General features: G+C 42.9%; 1 long non-coding RNA gene across 1 annotated transcript in view; it reads left to right on the top strand.

The window, feature by feature from the left end:
- Window positions 1-20,866, top strand: part of LOC128929077 (uncharacterized) — a 68,754-nt gene extending 47,888 nt beyond the window's left edge. The window contains exon 6 of the long non-coding RNA XR_013523060.1: window positions 20,629-20,866. This is a non-coding gene — a long non-coding RNA (uncharacterized LOC128929077). The remainder of the gene's footprint in view (window positions 1-20,628) is intronic.
- The last annotated feature ends 218 nt before the right edge of the window (window positions 20,867-21,084 follow it).

Here is a 21,084-nt window from a genome sequence, read left to right as displayed (position 1 = left end):
CCACACCACTACTTTCTTAAGAGATAACCAATGTTGCAGGGTGTCCCACCTCGGGAAGGAATCCTAAGCAATTGATTTACAGCCTTTCTGCCACTGGCCAGACCACCAGGAGGCCCATTCCTCAAGATAACCATTGCAACCAAGTAGTGCTGACCTGCATACCCTACATCTCATGTCCTTTGCCCAGCACAGCCTGCACATCCTGCTCCTGACATCAAGTCTTATGCTTTGCCTGATGAAAAACATCCTTACTGGTTCTTTTCAAGGAGTCAACAAGCCAGAGAATTCTCTCTTTTGCTGTCTCCCTTATGCTTGGGCATAAGTTCCAGTAGAGCCTTGTCTGGGAAGACTATTGACATTGTGTCAATTTCTATACACTGAGAGCCCGAGAACCCTTGGTCATGAACACTGTTGCCATTAGAATTTGTTCTGCCCAGCCAGGCACTTGATTTGTTTTTCTTTCTTTTTTTATTTTTTTTTTGTTACTATTTATTTTTCTTTTTAAAAACTTTTTGTGGATACATAGTAGATTTATATAATTATGAGTTACATGAAATATTCTGATACAGACCTACAATACAAACTAATCGCATCAGGGTAAATGGGGTACCCACCATTTCATGCATTTATCTTTCTCATTACAAGGAACCCAATTATACTTGTTTAGCCACTTTTGAAGGTACAATTAAATTATTTTTTACAATATTCATTTTGTGCTAGCAAATACTAGGTCTTATTCATTCATTCTAACTTTTTTTTTTTTTTGAGATGGCGTCTCATTCTATCACCCAGGCTGGAGTGAAGTGATGCAATCTCAGCTCACTGCACCTCTGCCTCTTGGGTTCTGGCGATTCTCCTTCCTCAGACTCCCGAGCGGCTGAGACTACAGGTGTGCAACATCACGCCCAGATAATTTTTGTATTTTTAGTAGAGACGGGCTTTCATCATATTGGCCAGACTGGTCTTGAACTCCTCAGCTGATCTGCCCTCCTCAGCCTTGCAAAGTGCTGGGATTACAGGCGTGAGCCACTGAGCCTGTCCTCTATTTTTTATACCCATTGATATATCCCCCCTACCCATCTCACTACCCTTCCCATCCTCTTGTAACCATCCTTCTACTTTCTATCTCTGTGAGTTCAATTATTTTTATTTTTAGCCCCCACAAATAAGTGAGAACACGCAAAGTTGGCCTTTCTGTGTCTGGTTTATTTTGCTCAACATAATGACCTCCAGTTCCATCCATGTTATTGGAAATGACAGGATCTAATTCTTCTTTATGACTGAATAGTACTCCTTTATAAATATAAACCACATTGTCTTTATCCATTCATCTGCTGATGGACACTTAGAGTGCTTCCAAATCTTGGCTATTGTGAACAGTGCTGCAGTCAACATGGGAGTGCAGATATCTCTTTGCTATACTGATTTCCTTTCCTTTGGGTATATACGTAGGAGTGGAATTGCTGGACACACGGTAGCTCTATCTTTAGTTTTTTGAGGAACCTCCAAACTGTTCTCCATGGTGGTTGTACTAATTTACATTCCCACTAACAGTGTACAAGGGCTCCCTTTTCTCCATATCCTTGCCAGCATTTGTTATTGTCTGTTTTTTGGATAAAAGCCATTTTAACTGATGTAAGAGCGTATCTCTTAGTTTTGATTTGCATTTCTCTGATGATCAGTGATGTTGAGCACCTTTTAATATATCTGCTTGCCATTTGTATGTCTTCTTTTGAAAAATGTCTATTCAGTTCTTTTGCCCATTTTTAAATTGGATTATTCGATATTGTATTATAGAGTTGTTTGAGCTCCCTATATAGTCTGGTTACTAATCCCTCATCAGGTGGGTAGCTTGCAAATAACTTCTCCCATTCTTTGAGTTGTCTCTGTACTTCGTTGATTGTTTCCTTTGCTGAAGCACTTGATTTTGTGTTGGCACATATTTGTTCGCAGTTTTGTCTGTGTCAGTGTTTCTTCTCACACTATATTTTACATATATGATAAACTAAATCACCAGCTCGTTTAGCTCAAGGACTATGAATCAGTTCTCTTTGTATCCCCTACTCTACATCATGGATTGGTCCACCCAGTAGGTGTCCAAAACATTGGTTGATTAATTGACTGTTGTCATATTGCACCAAATGCAATGGTATCCAAAATTCCATGGATGATAACTTAGCAAGGGCCCATTTGGTTACAAGGCATAGAAACTCACTCAAAGAATCTCAAGTTAAAAGGATAATTATTAACAGAATAATATAATGGAAACAAATTTCAGGGTATCTAACTAGGCCTCATGAAACAAAAAAGCATTAGGTAGCTTATTTAGCTTTCTTTTTCTCTATTCCATGTTGTTTCTGTTCAAAGTCTATGGGCCCCTATTCTCTGCAAAGTTTTGCTGTCCCATACACACAGCTCCATTCTGGCCATGCCAAAAGGTAGCCTCTACCCTTGAACTTAGATCAGTCACTGATCCTGCTCACTAAGTGTGTTAGGGTGAGGAAGGGGAGTAAAGGAAAGCCGTGTGGTATTAAGATTGCCCATTGCAAGCAGTTAGATACGGCAGGCAGATTGTCTCAGATGACTGCAACTGTTGTATCTTCAAATGTCAATTCACAGACAGGAGATGTAGAATGGAAGCAGGGTGCCTTTGGGGACTGACCGAAGGCGCTGCTGCTGGAGCACTGACACTCCCTGCTTCTGCTGACTGCCCTAGTAATGGAGCACAGCAAGAGGCATCCAGAAAGTCCAAAGGCATAAGTTGTTATCCTGGTTTGCCACTAGCGGTTTGTAAAATAGGCTACTGGAGAAACTAACTTTTGAGACTCCTAAGCCTCAGTTTGGCAAGTCAATTTTACTATTCAATCTGAGATATTGAAGAATTTCAATGATAGCTTTCCTTACATTGAATCCTTGCCTTGGGAACTATGCCCCATTCTTACTCATAATTTACCAGGAAACTTTAGACATAGTGATTATATAGCTTATATGTGGCCTCAGTATGGTACCCCTTTCCCCTCACTCCATCATTAATGTTTTTCTGCGCTCTCCAGAAGTTTCCCAGATTTACAGTCAGAATCAGATTTTATTACAGACAGGAACCTGTTTCCTTGTAATGACCCTCTACCCACCCTTGTATAAATGTTTGTTATGAGTAAATATATGCACATATAAGGGAAGAAACAAAGGGTGAGAAGGGAGGCAAGAAGAAAGGAAGACGTGTTATTTCCATATTGTCTGGGTATTTGGTGCATTAGTGACTGTTCTTCCCATGTGATCTGTTGGTAAAGCATTTGAATCATTATCCCAAGCTATGACCTCATGAGAAAATAGTGCTGCAATACTTAGTGTACCAAAAATCAATTTACTGGGGCATTCACCTAGAAAATACAACACTCTAGACTCCAGAGCTGCCAGATCAAATCTGTTGCTAGAAAATACTATACAAACCAAAAGTATAAACACCAGCATTGCTTAAGTTTGTTGGAGAAAAAGATTCCGCATATTGACATATCAGTTTCCAGTAATGTGTTTGACTAACTCTCAGATATGCCCTCTTCCTGAAAACCTAAAATGCTAAAAACCTAAAAATGCTGATATATAGATATATAATACCTTGTATATATTAGCAGTAGAGGAGTTTGACAGGATGTTATTATAATTGAATAGAAGATTTGTAAATAGGAAGATATGCTAAAAGATTATTTAAAATGTAACAGAGGGCAAATGAGAAATAGAAAAAGTGAAAGAGAAAGCTAAGAGATGTAGACTACAGAGGAGAAAGGTCTACTGAATGTCAGACTGGAGTTCCTGAGAAAGAAGAGAGATCAAATGGACCAGAATAATATTCGAACAGATAAAGACAGAGAATTTTCCAGAATTGATGATAAATATTGTATCAGAATCCAGTTAGGAGGCAGAAACCACCATAAACTCGAGCCTGAAATCATTAATATAAAATTTAGTATAAAGAATCAGCTAAGTAAGAAGTGGTTAAAGGCTAACGGAGTCAAGGGGGACTTGGGTGTAACAGAGGCAGCCAACGCGGAAAGTCACCAGGCCAACAGAAAAAGGAAACCCGAGGAAACCTAGAAACTTAGAGGACGAGTCCACAGAAGCAAGCATCAAAAAGCTCTGATGAGAAAGCACAGCTGCTACAGGAATGCTGGACACCTCAGGAACCCAGGAACACCACTGCAGGGATGAGCCATGCATTGAGCCAATAGCTGCATGAAGACAGCCACTGCCGAGATTGCTCACAGGATCATAAGCCCACAACCAGACCTGAGTGGGAAAAGAAGGACATAGTAAATCCCTTCCTCTTCCTGAAGCCTTGCGTGTCCCTCCAGAATCTCTGGTTGGCGGAATGTAACATAGGGTAGCTGGCAAAGGAAACTTTTGTGTGCAAAATAAATTTGTAAATCTATCCAATTTGTAATTGGAGGATAAGCTAAAAGAATGTATGCAAAATGTGGCAGAGGGAGAAAGGGAAACAGAAAAAATAAAAGAAAGCTAAGAGACTTATTCACAACACAGAATAAGAGGGGTGGGTTGGGGCTGTGAAGCAATGTGTTAAGAAGTGGCACAGACATCTACACACAGAATCCAAGAAAGGCAGTATTTATTGAGCGCTTATTTGTGCAAGTACTATTTTATATGTGCTATACACATATTAACTCGTTTAATCCTTGTAACAGTTATAGGAAGAACTACATTTAGACGTCTAGTGAATCACAAGCAAAATATGTGAAAAAAAAATCCCTCCTAAACATTTTACTGATAAAAAACTGCACCACCAAAGACGATGTTAGAAATATCTAGAGGGCCGGGTGCAGTGGCTCATACATGTAATCTCAGCATTTGGGAGGCCAAGGTGGGTGAATCACCTGAGGTCAGGAGTTTGAGACCAGCCTGGCCAACATGGTAGAAACCCCTCTCTACTAAAAAAAATACAAAAATTAGCTGGGCATGGTGGCAGGTGCCTGTAATCCCAGATACTTGAGAGGCTGAGGCAAGAGAATCGCTTGAACCCAAGAGGTGGAGGTTGTAGAGAGCCAAGATCGCACCGTTGCACTCCAGCCTGGGCAATAAGAGTGAAACGCCATCTCAAAAAAAGAAAAAAATATATCTAGAGAAAAAACACAAGTGACAGTTACACTAACAGCTGACTTTGCAGGACTAGGAGGAATGCTGGAAGACAAGAGAACAGTATTGTAAATGTGCTAAAACAACGTAACTGTCGACTTAGAATCCTATGAGAAAAAGTCTTTGACGAATTGGGACAAAATAAAGAAAGTAGCAGACAAAACTAAAAGTTTGCCACTAGTAGGTCTTCTCTAAAGGAAATTCTAAATGATGAATTTCAGACAGAAGGAATGTGAACGCCAGTGGAAGATTGAAATGCAAGAAGGAATGAAGAAGTAACTGAGAAGGCCAACCTGTGGGGGATTCTAATGGACATAGAAATTTATGTCATGTGTGTTTAAAAATAAGTAAGATGGAATTAAAGTGGCTGAGCTCCACCCTCCGTCAGCTCGCTTGCTTTCTCTGTCTCTCTTCCCCATCCCCTCACTGGTGCTTAGTGGAATCCATAGTAGAATACTTACACTCCAACTTTAGACACCACAAAATAATATAATCAAAGTGTATTAACTTCCAAATTAGTAGAGCAGGAGAAATAGAATGACAAAATACTATCAGTTCAAAAGAAGGCAAGAATGGAGAGAAAAAGAAACAGCTCTTTAAGGAAAAATAAAAAGCATAACATAAGAAGATAATTGGTGGAGGATTAAAAACAGACAGAAACATCCGTAAAAATACGTATTACGTGAACAGCAGGATTAATCAACTTGATTTAATGGACATACACAATATACTGCACCCAAACACCCACTGCTATGGTTGGAATGCTTGTTCCTCACTGAATTCATATTTAAAATCCTAATGCTCAACATAGTAGTATTAAGAAGTGGGGCCTTTTGGGAGGTGGTGGGTCTTGAAGGTAGAGCTCTTGTAAAGGGATCAGTGTCCTTCCCTTCCTGACACCTTACAGTAAAATTAACTCCAGGTGGATTAAAGACTTAAACATAAGACCTGGCAACATAGAAGAAAAACTATAGAAGAAAATCTAGGCAAAACCATTCAGGACATAGGAGTAGGCAAGGACTTCATGACCAAAACACCAAAAGCATTGGCAACAAAAGCCAAAATAGACAAATGGGACCTAATCAAACTCCACAGCTTCTGCACGGCAAAAGAAACAGTCACTAAAGTGAATCGGCAACCAACAGAATGGGAAAAAATTTTTGCAGTTTACCCATCTGACAAGGGCTGATATCCAGAATTTACAAAGAACTCAAACAGATTTACAGGAAAAAAAACAAACAAGCTCATTCAAAAATGGGCAAAGGATATGAACAGACACTTTACAAAAGAAGACATATATGAGGCCAACAAACATATGAAAAAATGTTCATCATCACTGGTCATTAGAGAGATGCAAATCAAAACCACATTGAGATACCATCTCACGCCAGTTAGAATGGCGATCATTAAAAAATCTGGAGACAACAGATGCTGGAGAGGATGTGGAGAAATAGGAACACTTTTACACTGCTGGTGGGAGTGTAAATTAGTTCAACCATTGTGGAAGACAGTGTGGCGATTCCTCAAGGCCTTAGAAATAGAAATTCCATTTGACCCAGCAATCCCATTACTGGGTATATATCCAAAGGACTATAAATCATTCTACTATAAGGACACATGCACACTAATGTTCATTGCAGCACTGTTTACAATAGCAAAGACCTGGAACCAACCCAAATGCCCATCGATGATAGACTGGATTGGGAAAATGTGACACATGTACACCATGGAATATTATGCAGCAATCAAAAATGATGAGTTCGTGTCGTTTGTAGGGACATGGATGAATCTGAAGAGCATCATTCTCAGAAAACTGACACAAGAACAGAAAATGAAATACCACATATTCTCACTCATAGGCGGGTGATGAAAAATGAGAACACATGGACACAGGGAGGGGAGTACTAAACACTGGGGTCTATTGGTGGAATAGGGGAGGGACAGTGGAGGGGGAGCTGGGGAGGGATAGCCCGGGGAGAAATGCCAAATGTGGGTGAAGGGGAGAAAGGCAGCAAAACACACTGCCATGTGTGTACTTATGCAACTGTCTTGCATGTTCTGCACATGTACCCCAAAACCTAAAATGCAATAAAAAAGAAAAGAAATAGGCCCAAGAGAGCTCATTCACTCTTTTCACCACATGAGGACACAGTGAAAAAGTGCTATCTATGAAGAAGGAAACACGCCCTCACCAGACACTGCTGGAGCCTCAATCTTGTATTTCCCAGCCCCCAGAACTATGAGAATCAAATCTCTGTTGTTTATGAGCCACCTAGTTTATGGCATTTTGTTAGAGCATCCCAAACGGCCTAAGACACTTACACATTTGTTTCAAGAATGCATAGGCCCCTAATAAATTTCTATACACTAGCCCATACAGCAAGCCTCAACATGTTTCCAAGGACTGAAATGACATAGGGCATGCTATTTGACCAATAGATTAAAGCTAAAAGTAAAAAATAAAAGATAACTAAGACACCCTTATTTGTTTGGAAATTAAGAAACACACTAACAAACAACCTATGGGTCAAGGAAGAAATGATAATGGAAATTATAAAACATTTCTGCGTAGTAATAAAAATACTACATATCAAAATGTGTGGGTTGCAGCTAAAGCAGGATTTAAAGGGAACCGTGGTCCCCACATATGTATAATAGTGAAGAAGAAAACCTGAAAGTTAATGAGCTGAGGAAGTCAGGAAAGGAGCAGCAAAATAGACAAAAGTAGAAAGAAGAGAATGCTGCAGAGCAGAAAAGCTAAGAATTAATAGGGAGAATCAACAGGCCCAAAAGTCGGTTCTCTGAAAAGATGAATACAATTAACAATTTTCAGGCTAGAATGATCAAGGCAAAAGAGAGAGAAAGCTCGTACACCCAATGTCAGGAATAAAAAGGGGAATCTCACGGCAGATGCTGCAGCCTTTAAAAGATAGTAACAGGATATTACAAATAACTTTATGCCTCTACATTGAAACATTACATTTAGAAGTTCTCAAATAAATACATAACACATATAAAATCTGAATAGCGGCCGGGCGCTGTAGCTCACTCCCAGCACTTTGGGAGGCCGAGGCAGGAGGATCACAAGGTCAAGAGATGGAGACCGTCCTGGTCAACATGGTGAAACCCCGTCTCTACTAAAAATACAAAAAAGTAGTCGGGCATGGTGGCGCGTGCCTGTAATCCCAGCTATTCAGGAGGCCGAGGCAGGAGAATTGCCTGAACCCAGGAGGCGGAGGTTGTGGTGAGCGATCATGCCATTGCACTCCAGCCTGGGTAACAAGGGCGAAACTCCGACTCGGAAAAAAAAAAAAAGAGAAAAATCTGAATAGCCTTGTAACCATTAAAGAATTTAAATGGAAAATTCTTTTCATACAAAATCTTCAGGGCAGATGGCTTTACCAGTTAATTCTACCACATCTTCAAGTAATCAATAATTCTAATCTTACACAAACTCAGAGAATAAAAATAGAGAAAATACCACTCAATGAATTTTATAAGTCTAGCAAAAGCCGAATAGCTAAGGTTATTCATGAGAAGAAAAAAATTACAAGCTAAAAATCACCCATGAGCATGAGTATAAAAATGCTGGAGAAGTTATTGTCTGGTAAATTAGGCAGCAAATATGTATATGGTACTTACTGTTTTCAGAAACTGGTTTAAGCCTTTGGGGCGTATTTCTAAACTGTACAGTAGTTCCATGTGTTAGGACCTATTATTATCCCCATTTCAGCATATGAAGAAATCAAGGCACAAAGATGTAAAGTAACTTACCCAGACAGTGGTATTGCCAAGTTTTAGACCTAGGCAGTCTAACTCAAGAGCCTAATTTTCTAGCAGCTTTACAATGGCCAAGGCATGTTTTCCCCAAGAATACAAAGTGATTTAACATTCAAAATTCTGTTAATACAAATCATCACATATACATATTAAAGGAAAAATACCTTTTGATCCATTTAACAGATGCAGAAAAAAAAGAAAAAGCTGAAATCTTATATCCATTCACAACAAAAACAATTCTTGCCAAACTGGGAATAGAATGAGACTTCCTTAACCAGATAAAGATTACCTACAAAAACCTCAACAAACACCACTCTTCCTGGTGACGCATTTATAAGCTTCCCTTTAAAGTTGAACAGAGACAAAAATCCTAACAAATACCAATTTCATTCAACATCCTGGATAGTATAGTAGGTTAAAAAAAAGTTAAAAATGTAAGTATTGAGGAAGAAAAAGAAAAAATTGTTATTAGCAGATAACATGATGATATATAGAGAAAATGAAAAATAATCTATGTAAATTATTACAATTAATATTAGAGTTTAGCAAAATATCTTGAAATAAAATCAATATAAAAATTAAATTCATTTCTAATCAGCAACAGTTATGCAATGAGATTTAGAACAGACATGAGCCACAATGGCATTGAAAAATATGAAGTACCTAAGAATAAATCCAGCAAAATACGTATAAGACATTAATAGAAACAACAATAAAATTTTATTGAAAGACATTAAAGAAGACCTAAATAAATGGAGAAATACACCACTTCATGGATTGGGGGACTCCACATGGTAAAGATGTCATTTCTCTCCAAATTGATTTATAGACTCAGTAAAATCCCAATTAAAATACCAATAGTTTTTTGGTGAAACTTGACAAGCTGACTCTAAAATTTATATGACAGTGCCAAGGGCCCAGAGTTGCTACTCTTAAAGAAGAAAAATAAAGATGGGAGGACTTGCTCTACCAGATATAAATACTTATTATAAAGCTATAGTAATTAAGACAGAGTAGTATGGGTAGTAGGATTGACAAATAGACCAATGGAACACAGTAGAGAGCCCATAAACAGACCCACACTTTTATGAACAGCTGATATATGACAGAGTGATAGCTTAGATTGGTGGGGAAAAAGATAGACTTTTCAATAAACACTACTAAGATAATTGAGTACATGTAGGGAGGAATAAGGAATTAGAACCCTGCCTCATATTATGCGCAAAAATCCATTTAGGCAGATTAACAAAGTAAATATGAGGGACAAAACTCTAAAGATTTAGAAGGTAACGTAGAAGAATATCTTTATGACCTTGGGTGCAGGTAAGGATTTCTTAAGCTACGCGCAAAAGCCATTAATCACAAATAAAAGATTTATAAATGTCAGTATATTATAATTAAGAATGTCTGTTCAACCAGAGACACTTTGAGAGAGTGAAGAGACACTCTACAGAGTGGGAAAAGATACTACAACGCATAGAACTGACAACTGAGAATTTACACATTCTGGCAACAGAATTTACAAAGAACTTCTGTGAATCAATATGAAAATAAAGAAAACAAAAAACTTGAACAGACCCTTCCTAAGAAAGGAAATCCAAGTGACCAATAGGAAAAGATGCTTAATCTCATCAGTGGAATGCAAATGAAACCACAGTGAGATACAATTACACAGCCATCAAACTGGCAAAAATCACATCTGACCGGCACCAAAGGCCTTGACCAATAGATGTTCTCATGTATTTCTAGCAGGTATATAAATGGATCCAGTATTGTGGAAAACAGTCTGGCACTGACTGGTAGAGCTGAGTTGCTGTATACCCTATGCCAGCAATTACACTCCCAGGTACATACCTAGAGAAAACTCTGGCATATAAACATGAATGTTCTTAACAGCATTGTTTGGAACAACCCCCAACCATAAACAACCTGAAAGTCCAGCAGTGTTAGAATAAATTGGCGTGTACAACAATGAAATTGAACCAATTACAGCTACAGACATCAATGTGGATGATTTTCCAAATGGTGTAGGGCGAAAGAAGGAAATACCAAGGAAGAGCTCCTTTTTATTCAATCTGTAAAGTCCAAAAGTCCAAAACAAAGAAAAGTAAATTGTTTTATTTAAGGATATATAAATGGGTGGGAAAACTAAAGAAAAACAATGAGATGATTACATTAGATGTCAGGATAGTGGTTGCTTGTGGGTGAGTGGGGAGGACGAAATTGTGCTCAGGCTTCAGAATATAGGAGGAAGAAGGTGCTTCAAAGATCCTGCAATGCTAACCAGTGTTCATTCATTTTATATTAACCCTTATGCAATATATAAATGTTCTATGAACTTTTCTATATATGCATCTCGCAATTTAAAAAACATCCTGCAGGCCGGGCGCGGTGGCTCAAGCCTGTAATCCCAGCACTTTGGGAGGCCCAGGCAGGTGGATCACGAGGTGAAGACATCGAGACCATCCTGGTCAACATGGTGAAACCCCGTCTCTACTAAAAATACAAAAACTTAGCTGGGCATGGTGGCCCGTGCCTGTAATCCCAGCTACTCAGGAGGCTGAAGCAGAAGAATTGCCTGAACCCAGGAGGCGGAGGTTGTGGTGAGCCGAGATCGTGCCATTGCACTCCAGCCTGGGTAACAAGAACGAAACTCCATCTCAAGAAAAAAAACCATCCTGCATACCCAGATGCAGTCCCACAAACAAGAACAAATTAAGAGATCAAATCTACTTAATAATATTGGTCTTCCCAAGTTTCCTCTCTGAGACAGGATCTAGTGTTTCTTTTTCACTCAATGTTACCTAGTGGGGTTAAACCAGCCAATGGTACTGAAGGATAAACAATGATCTCTGCAAAACTGGGGCAAGGATGGAGGAGAACGTTACAGTAACTGCAGCTGAAGTTTTCCCTCCAAGCTTTTCTTACCAATGCCGGAAGAAGTCCTTCTGTGTCTCAGATGACATCAAGGCCTACTGTAGATCAGAGGGCCCCAGGATGCTTCAGAGATGACACAGACTTCTGTAGACAGTGATCTCCCTTCTGACACTTTATGCCTTCTGCTTATCTCCAAGAAAGAAATGTACCACTGGGTACACCACAGCAATTAGGAGCTTGCTCCCTTCACCTCTTCCTGCTGCAGTGGTGGGTGGGAGGTTCACATATGTTGCTGAGAAGCAACTACTGAGCCTCTTCCTCTTTCTCTGCTCAGACGGTAACTTGTGGCAGGCATGAGTCCCCAGGAAAGAACTGCAAGGCAGAACCAAATTGAGCAACTCCCAGAGTCAGAGGAATTAGTAATTTGGGAGCGTTTCAGGTGCTTGGTAATTAATAATAAATAAACAAAAGTGTCATCAAAACTATAACTCATCAAGTTTGATGTGCTCCCACAGGGCCTTCTCTAGATTTTAGTGACTATGTATGATGAATCCAGGGATGATTAATCTGAGCCTTAATTGCAGGAAGGTAGGGAACCCTTTCTTGGAGTCCACAACCTGTCGGCTTCTCTCTTTTGTCAGTCTTAAGTCATGGCTACCTGTGTGGGTAAAAATGAAGCTGCAGACCATGAGGGGGTCACTGTATGTATGCAGAGGGCTCCCTTCAGCCTGATTCTGACAGTGTGCCCTCACATAGAGCTTTGGGTTGAAAATCCATAGCCACAAAAACACTGATTCAGCCAGAAACTGTAGTTATCTAACCATCTGGTTGTCAATGCTCAAGTGTTTCAGATGTTTTAACTGGCTGCTGGGTCCATTGCTCAGGTTACAGAAAGCATTGAGAAGGATGCCAAGGAGGGAGGGAGAGGAAGGGTGTAAGGCGGAAAGCTGCTTGGCTAAAGGAAGAAGAAGTGTGATGAGAGAAAAGACATGTTGGGGCCGGGCAAAGTGGCTCACACCTGTGATCCCAGCACTTTGGGAGGCCAAGGCGAGCAGATCGGGAGTTTGAGACCAGCATGACCAACATGGTGAAACCCCGTCTCTACCAAAAATACAAAAATTAGCCAGGCATGGTGGTGTGCATCTGTAATCCCAGCTACTTGGGAGGCTGAGGCAGGAGAATCACTCAAACCCAGAAGATGCAGGTTGCAGTCAGCCAAGACTGTACCACTGCGCACTCCAGCCTGGGTGACGGGGCGAGATTCTGCTCAATAAAATTAAAAAAAGACACGTTGGGGTGAAGGTGATTGAGGACCACTCCGAAAAGAGAACGATTCCTGAGCCTCAGCCTGCACCGGTTTCCATAACCCAGCCACGAGGTGTCCAGCCCCAACCCACACCTGCTATACAGTTTGTAAACTGCAGGCAGATGGCATCCGGAGTGGTAGGGTCTTTGGCAGAGCCAGATACCAGCAGCGTTGCTGCAGCAGGTGGCCAGCTTGCTGGAGATCCACATCTGCCTGGCACAAGGAGGCTGGAAATCAGGGTGGAGCCTCCCCAGCATCCTGCTGGCAGAAGCTGAAAACCTGAGGGGCTTCTGTGCTATTTGCACTATTTCACTTTGCTTCCTTTCCCTCTCGGCTCGATGCTCCTTGGTCGCGTGCTTACTTACAAAACTTACCGGGAGCTGATTTAGGGCTATCTGCTCCGTTCCATTGATTTTTCTTGGCTTCCTACTAATTACTGTAATGGTACAATACCTATTTAGGACATCTGTCCTATCACTACTAATGCTATACAAATATCAGGATAATGGAATTCACTCTTCTCCCTCTGTTTATTACCGACGTAAAAAGCAAGTCGTTTTACGTTCAGGATAAAAGACGTTAGAACTGAGATTGGATCTTGTAATTCTCTTCCTCCTCTATTGTTTTGTTTAGTTTAGTTTTTGAAAACGTATGAGGTCAGGTGGTTAAAAGAAAATGCTTATTAAATTGGAAAAAGCAGCAAAAGCAGAATATAAGTTTTTTCAAAAAATGAGGATAGATGTAATAACCTCATGGAAATAAGATTCTGTAAAGAAAACTAAGCCTCAGAAGTAAAAAAAGCTGTGATTGTCAGTCTTCAATCTCTTGTCAAAATGCTTTTGGAATAACTGAGAATCTGTACGGTGGAAGGAAATTCACTCATATGATTATATTTTCTTTCTCCCCTTTTATTTTCCACTCTCATTTCCCTTTCATAGACAACCATGCCAAGGTGTTTGATGTCTATTCTTTATGTGCATATTTTGGTGAAATATGTACTGCTGCTGTGTATGCATATATTATTTGCATCATATTCTAGGCATTAAAGGCCTATCACATTATGTGCGTGCATGTGACCCAGTGCTTCATGCCACTGCATAGTTCTCCGTGTTTTGCACTCCTCTTGTTTATCCACACCCCCAGTGATGGATACCCAGATCGTTTCCAACTCCTCAGTACAATGATTCCAGAGACATCCATGTCTCCTTCATACGGAGACCTGTGTGAGAATTCCTATGGGATGCATTTCCAGGAGAACTGGTGAATCCTAAAGTATCTACATATTTAATTTGAATAAGAACCACCAGATTGCCCCCAGCAAGGCTACACTACATCTTCACCAGCAGTGCGTGGGATTTCCTGTATCACCACACCCCCTCCCATTCCTATCCTCAATTTTTAAAACGATCTGCTTTACTAATTTTTGCTAGTCTAATGAGAACAAGTGAAGCGGTACCATTTTTAAATTTTGCCTTTCTCTGATGAGGTTGAGCACTTCTAAACATTCCTATCAGTATCCGTGAGGTAAGCTAAGTGATGTAACAGACCTCAAATCTCAGTGGCTTAACAAAATAAATGTTTATTTTTTGTTCACATCACAGACCATGGTGGGGGGCGAGGAAAGGGTACTCCCCCAGTGGTCACTGGGGCACTCAGACTTCTTCCATCGTGTGGTTCTAGGGCCCCAGAGCCTTCTGTTGAATTCTCTGCATCCAGCCAGCAGGGGAGGGAAGAGAGGTCCCGGAGGAGACTGGACTTCGAGGATTTTGAGGGCACAGCTTAAGTAGTGCCGTACAGTAATCTGTTCATATTCTTTAGGTCAGAACTTGACCACACGGCCTGAGGCAAGGGGGCTGCGAAATACAGTCTGGCTGTGTGCTGAAAAAAAGACATGCAGACGAGGGAGGAGCTACATCATCTCTGTCCCAAAATGCTTGCTAACTGTTGGGGTTCCCTTTTCTGTAAGTTTCCTGATCATATGCTTGCTCCTTTTCATCTCCAGACTTTTTCTTATTGTTGATTTGCAGTAGCTCCTTGTATATTCTAGAAAATATCTGTCCCCTGTTGCTTTTATTCACTGTAAATATTTCTTCCAGTCTGTTCGCCTGATCACTTTGGCAGGAATCTAATTATCAAGCAGGAATCTAATTTTTTTTTTTTTTTTTTTTTTTTGAGACGGAGTTTCGCTCTTCTTACCTGGGCTGGAGTGCAATGGCGAGATCTCGGCTCACCCTGCAACCTCCGGCTCCTGGGTTCAGGCAATTCTCCTGCCTCAGCCTTGTGAGTAGCTGGGATTACAGGCACGCGCCACCACGCCCAGCTAATTTTTTGTATTTTTAGTAGAGATGGGGTTTCACCATGTTGACCAGGATGGTCTCGATCTCTTGACCTCGTGATCCACCCGCCTCGGCCTCCCAAAATGCTGGGTTTACAGGCGTGAGCCACTGCGCCTGGCAGGAATCTAATTTTTTAAATTGTTTTTGTATTGGTTTACAATGTCTTTTTGTTTAGACAGGCTCTCACTCTGCAGCCCAGGCTGGAGTGCCATGGTGCAATCACAACTCATTGCAGCCTCAACCTCCCTGGCTCAAGCAATCCTCCATCTCAGGCTCCCAAGTCGCTGGGACTTCAGGTGCACACTACCATACCTGGCGTTCCTAATTTTTAGTAGAGTCGAGATCTCACTACGTTGCCCAGGCTGATGTTTATGGTCTTAAACTGCATTCCTCTTGAGTTACTTCTGTTAGGCCTGAAAGTCTTTGTTAACCTGCCTTTGTCAATTTCTTCATCGGTCTCCAGTTTGCAGAGAAGTCACTTGTTTAGGCAAAGCAAAGAAGTTCCCTCAGAGAAGAACGCCTGCCAGAAAGCTAATTTCCCTGCCTCTGATTCTCTTTTTCGGCATCCAATTTCCCCTAATCCTGTAGTCCCTAGCCTAGAAAAACTCAGTTCTCCAAAGCCCCTGTGGGAATGTGCAAAACTCAGTTCTCCAAAGCCCCTGTGGAAATGTGCAAAACTCAGTTCTCCAAAGCCCCTGTGGGAATGTGCAAAACTCAGTTCTCCAAAGCCCCTGTGGAAATGTGCAAAACTCAGTTCTCCAAAGCCCCTGTGGGAATGTGCAAAACTCTTCAGGAAGCTCTTTCCCCTGGCTGGAGAGGGAGACAAGAGCCAGCTCACGCAGCGTGTATGTATCAAGATGGTTCCAGTAAACACTGCCAGACTGGAACTTTCTCAAACACACTGGAACTTCTAATCCCGTTTATGTTGTTTCTCGGTTTTGATTTCTTGCTCACATGTCTGACCCTTTGCCTGAAAACCCCGCCCTCCCTTTGCGTGTCTAAACTCTTTTTTCTTTTTTTTTTTTTTTCCTGAGACGAAGTCTCACTCTGTTGCCCAGGCTGGAGGGCAGTGTCACGATCAACATTTGCCTCCCAGGTTCAAGCGATTCTCCAGCCTCAGCCTCCTGAGTAGCTGGGATTACAGGAGTGCACCACCACATCCAGCTAATTTTTTTGTATTTTAAGTAGAGACAGGATTTTATCATGTTGATCAGGCTAGTCTCGAACTCATGATCTCATGATCTGCCCGCCTTGGCCTCCCAAAATGCTGGGATTACAGGTGTGAGCCAGTGCGCCCAGACATCTAAATTCTTTGATCTTTAAAACTCAGCTTGGGTATGAATTCCAGGAAGTCTTCACTGACCTCCCTCCACCACACCCCCAGGACTAGGTTAATGGACCTTTTCCATACTCCACAGTGCCCTGAACATCTCTCTCTCACTAAACTTGCCACATGATGCTGCCATGGCCATTTGTCCACCAGATGGTAAGCTTTGTGGAAGGGCCTGAATCCCATTCATCTTTGTATTCCTCCCACTTGCATGGGCCCTAACACACGGATTGGCCTGAATAGCCATTGAATGGATCTAGTGAGCTAACTGCGCCCCATCTGCTGCAACTGGCCTTCCTGCCCCAGCTTCGTGGGCTTTAAGGAGGTTTTCCCTGTAGCAGAGAGAGGCTGAGGAATTCTCCTCCAAGGGCCAGCTGGTGTGCCTGTCCCTTGGTCTGTCATCCAGGCAGCATATGGGTAGCCTATATCCCTAGTGGGACTCTGGGCCAGCAGGTCTGGGTTCGCTTTCCTGGGCCTCTGTTTCTGCAGTCGAGGCCAGGCAACAATACATGGCCGGGTGGAGGTCAGGGCACTCTGTGCTGGCTGCGGCCCTGCTCTTCCTGGTTCCCCTATTCAGTGACCAGGATCTGGGAGAACAGGAGAGCAGGATGCAGGCAAATGAGCGGGCAGCAGAACAGCAGAGGAGGGAAGAGCCCTCCCACCCCACGGGGCCCTGCAGCCCGCCAAGCTCAAGGCTCGGCTGCCCTCTTGTGCCCGGAGAGCGAAAGACAAGGGAAATAACCCAAAAAACAAGTCTAGGTCTGGTGCCTAGAGCCATCCTGCTGTCTTTGTGCTTCATTTTCCCAAAGAGCACATCCCAGAGACACATTCAGCAGGATGACCTTCCTTGTCGCCAAGAATGGGCCCCCACCCCAGTCACTGCCTGTACCTTCCCCTGGAGGTCTGAGTACCTAGGACCCTTCTCTGCAAGGGAAAAAGGAAGGGCTTGGAAATGTATAAGGGGATTCTCTGGGGCAGCGGGCAGGGCAGGCAGACAGGGTGTGGAACAGACAGGATCAGCTCCGGTCTGCCTGTAGGTTCTGCTTTCGTACGTATTTTCTGCTCCAACTTTGGAGAGCTCTGGTCCAGTGAAAGGGAGAGTGCTGGGCTCAGCACCCTTGCCCCAGGGGCTAACCGCTCTCACACCACCCTCTGGCTGTGTCAGCCCAGCCCAGGTCTGTCCATCCCAGGCACTTGTACGCAGCCCTCTCCAGCCCTCTGCCCCAGGTACTCTCCACGGTGTCAGGCTGTGCGTTTCCTTTTTAGGGCTTCTCCCACACTGAAAGCATCCCCATCTTTCTTTATTTTTTTCATTGTCTGCCTTTCCTTCCCTTCCCAACTAGAACAGGAGCAGGGCCATGTTTGATTCATTCTTGTGGCCTCACGATGCAGAACAGGGCCTGGCACAGAGCAGACTCTCAGTACATGCTTCCTGATCGAGGTTTCCCAAACACACTCAACATCCTTCCATGGCGCCCACCTTTGTCACGTGGCTTCTTCCACCGGAAACACCTTTGACACCCTAGCCCAGCACCACCTTCATCTCACTGCCTGCCTGGCAACCTGCTAGTTCCTGTTAGTTCACACTGGGTGTGGGCATATTACCTCTTTGTGAAGACTCCCTGATCTCCCCCAAATTGGGCATTTCTTTCTGTGAGTTCTCACCTCCTAAAAGTTGTCGTTACTGTCTGCCAGCCCAGCAAGGGCAAAACTTGTGTTGTATTTATCCTCACATTCTTAGTGCCTGGCAGGTGGCAGATGATATAGAAATCCTTACTGGTGAACTCTGATTACAGAGGCTCCCAGGGCCACGCCTGAGCTACCTTCCTAGCACTGGTCTCCTTCTGCCCTGGCATAGGCAGCCCACTCTTGATCCAAATGAAACATCACATCATTCACCCAGCATCTTCCTAAGCCCCCCTCAGATGGGGTTAACACTCAGCCTCTTGTCCCATCTGCTGCAAGCTTCTCCTGATATCCAACTCCTGATCTGACCCCAGGGCCACACTTTTAGCAGCGTTGTTTCCTCCAGCAGGGATGCCTTTCCAACTGTCACCCTCTTTTAAGACTCATCTTCACTGCAGCTTCCTCCATGAAGTATTCCCTCGTTCCCCAGCAGGAACTAATCTCTCCCTCTTCTGAGCTTCCCATCATCCCCTTGTATTAGAATTAGCAAATTCGGCCTTGTAGTAGAGTCCCCTGCCTACTCAATGGGGACTTCATAAAAGCACGCTGTGTGATTTTTAATAAATTTAGTGAACTGTAAGCTCTTCACTATCACGAGCCACGTCTTGTACATGTCAATATCACCCTGTCTCCTGTGAGGCCAATAGCAATACCTACTCACACTGGACCCACGTGTATATGGGGACTTGAGGGTCAAAGGAGCCAATAGTCTCCCAATGTAAATGCTCATGTCACCAACACCAGATCCTTAGAAGAACCTATCCCAGGACACACACCCTAATCCTGGGTGGCCCAAGCTGACCCATCCTACTTTATGCAGTAAGTGGGGCACCAGGCAACCCAGTCCGGCCCAGGGCACCTGCCCCAGAAACCCTGCACATGTGCCTGGCTGCCTTGTTCTTTGCCTTATGCCCTCCCATCCCAACATGGCTTTCCGGCTGCACACTCCTGTGTACACGTGGAGCTCCCGTTGGATGGAGTTAACACTCAGTGTATGGTCCTATCTGCTGCAAGCTTCTCCTGGCATCCAACTTCTGATCTGACCCCGGCGCTTGGGATTCAACCTCATCCATCACCCACGTGGTGGCACCACTGACAGCTCTAGCCACACTCCACCACCTGAATCACCACACACATGCATATGCACACACTCACATATGCACACGTAATACACACACATATGAGGATTAGGTCCACCTCCCACCCCTGCCAACCTCTGGTACTCACTGCCTGCTTGGAGCACTGGCCTGTTCTATCACACCAGGTGCCCAAAACATTAGTAGTGCCTTCTAGGGACAGTGCCACAACCTTTGTACCTAAGTACAAACAGAGCGTTCTTGATGTTGCTGATATAGTTTGGGTCTTGTCCCCTTCAAATCTCATATTGAAATGTAATCCTCAATGTGAGAGATGGGACCTGTAGCAGTGTTTGAGATTATGCCATGGGGCATAATCCCTCAAGAATGGCTTAGTGCCATCCCTGCAGTCATGAGTGAGCTCTTTCACAAGAGAGCAGATGGTTTAAAGAAGGCTGGCACCTCCTCCTCTCTCTCTTGCTCCCTCTCTTGCCATGTGACATGCCTGCTCCTCTCTTGCCTTCCACCATGAGGCCTCACCAGACGCTGAGCAGATGTTAATGTCATGCTTGTACAGCCGGCAGAACTATGAGCTAAATAAAGTTGTTTTTTTTTTTTTTAAGACTTACCCAGTCTCAGGTATTCCTTTATAGCATTGCAAAATGGACTAACACAGTAGCCAATACATTTATTCTTTTAGTAATGGATAAAGGATAAGGTAAAAACCACTGACATCAGTACTAATGGAGAGAAAAGAGGCAGACAAGGCACATGGAGCAGAATGTGGTCAAGGGCTTCTGTGTTGCAACTATGTTTAGCGTAAGGACCAGCCCTGGGCAAAGGTTCTGACACCGAGCTCAGCACTGAGCTTTACAGAGTACTCCACAAATATTTGTTGAATGAATCAATAACTTACATGCCCATCTCCCACACCTGTCAACAGTCACCTCTGGTCCTCTCTGCTGGCTCGGAGCACTGGCCTGTTCTACCACAGCCTTGGTAGTGCCCTCTAGGGATAGTGCCACAATTATATCTAAGGTTCTTGAACTTTCCTTGAAGTTCACCTAACATAATATGTTCTTTCTTCTCCAGGTCTCAGCATGTGAGAATTCCTCCCGTGAGAATCCACCCCCCAACCCCACTCCTTCATGTGGCTCACCCTTAAATATCCTCTACATCTCACCAATGTGCTGCGACTTCCCTCAAAGGGTCTGTCCCCAAGTGTCTCCTCTCTGCCTCAAACTGGGTTAGAGGGTTTGTGCTGAACCAAGAAAGAAGACAGCTTCTCCAGCTCTCTTTAGAACTGCTCATTTCATGAATATAAATAAAGTCAGCCAAAACTCTTACATACTACATCACACACATAATTAATTGCTAAGTGCACTCCTATTATATCTTTGGGGTCTTAGGATAACCCTGGGGACAGGTATTATTATTTTGATTTCTTTCTTTCTCTTTTTCTTCCTTCCTTTCTTTCTTCTTTCTTTCTTCCTTTCTTTCTTTGAGACAGAGTCTTGCTCTGTCCCCCAGGCTGGAGTACATTGGTGC

The sequence above is a fragment of the Callithrix jacchus genome, chromosome 10, assembly GCF_049354715.1.
Source record: "Callithrix jacchus isolate 240 chromosome 10, calJac240_pri, whole genome shotgun sequence".
NCBI lineage: Eukaryota > Metazoa > Chordata > Mammalia > Primates > Cebidae > Callithrix > Callithrix jacchus.
The sequence above is the reverse complement of the archived record's forward strand: the minus strand, read 5'-3'. Positions and strand labels throughout refer to the sequence as shown.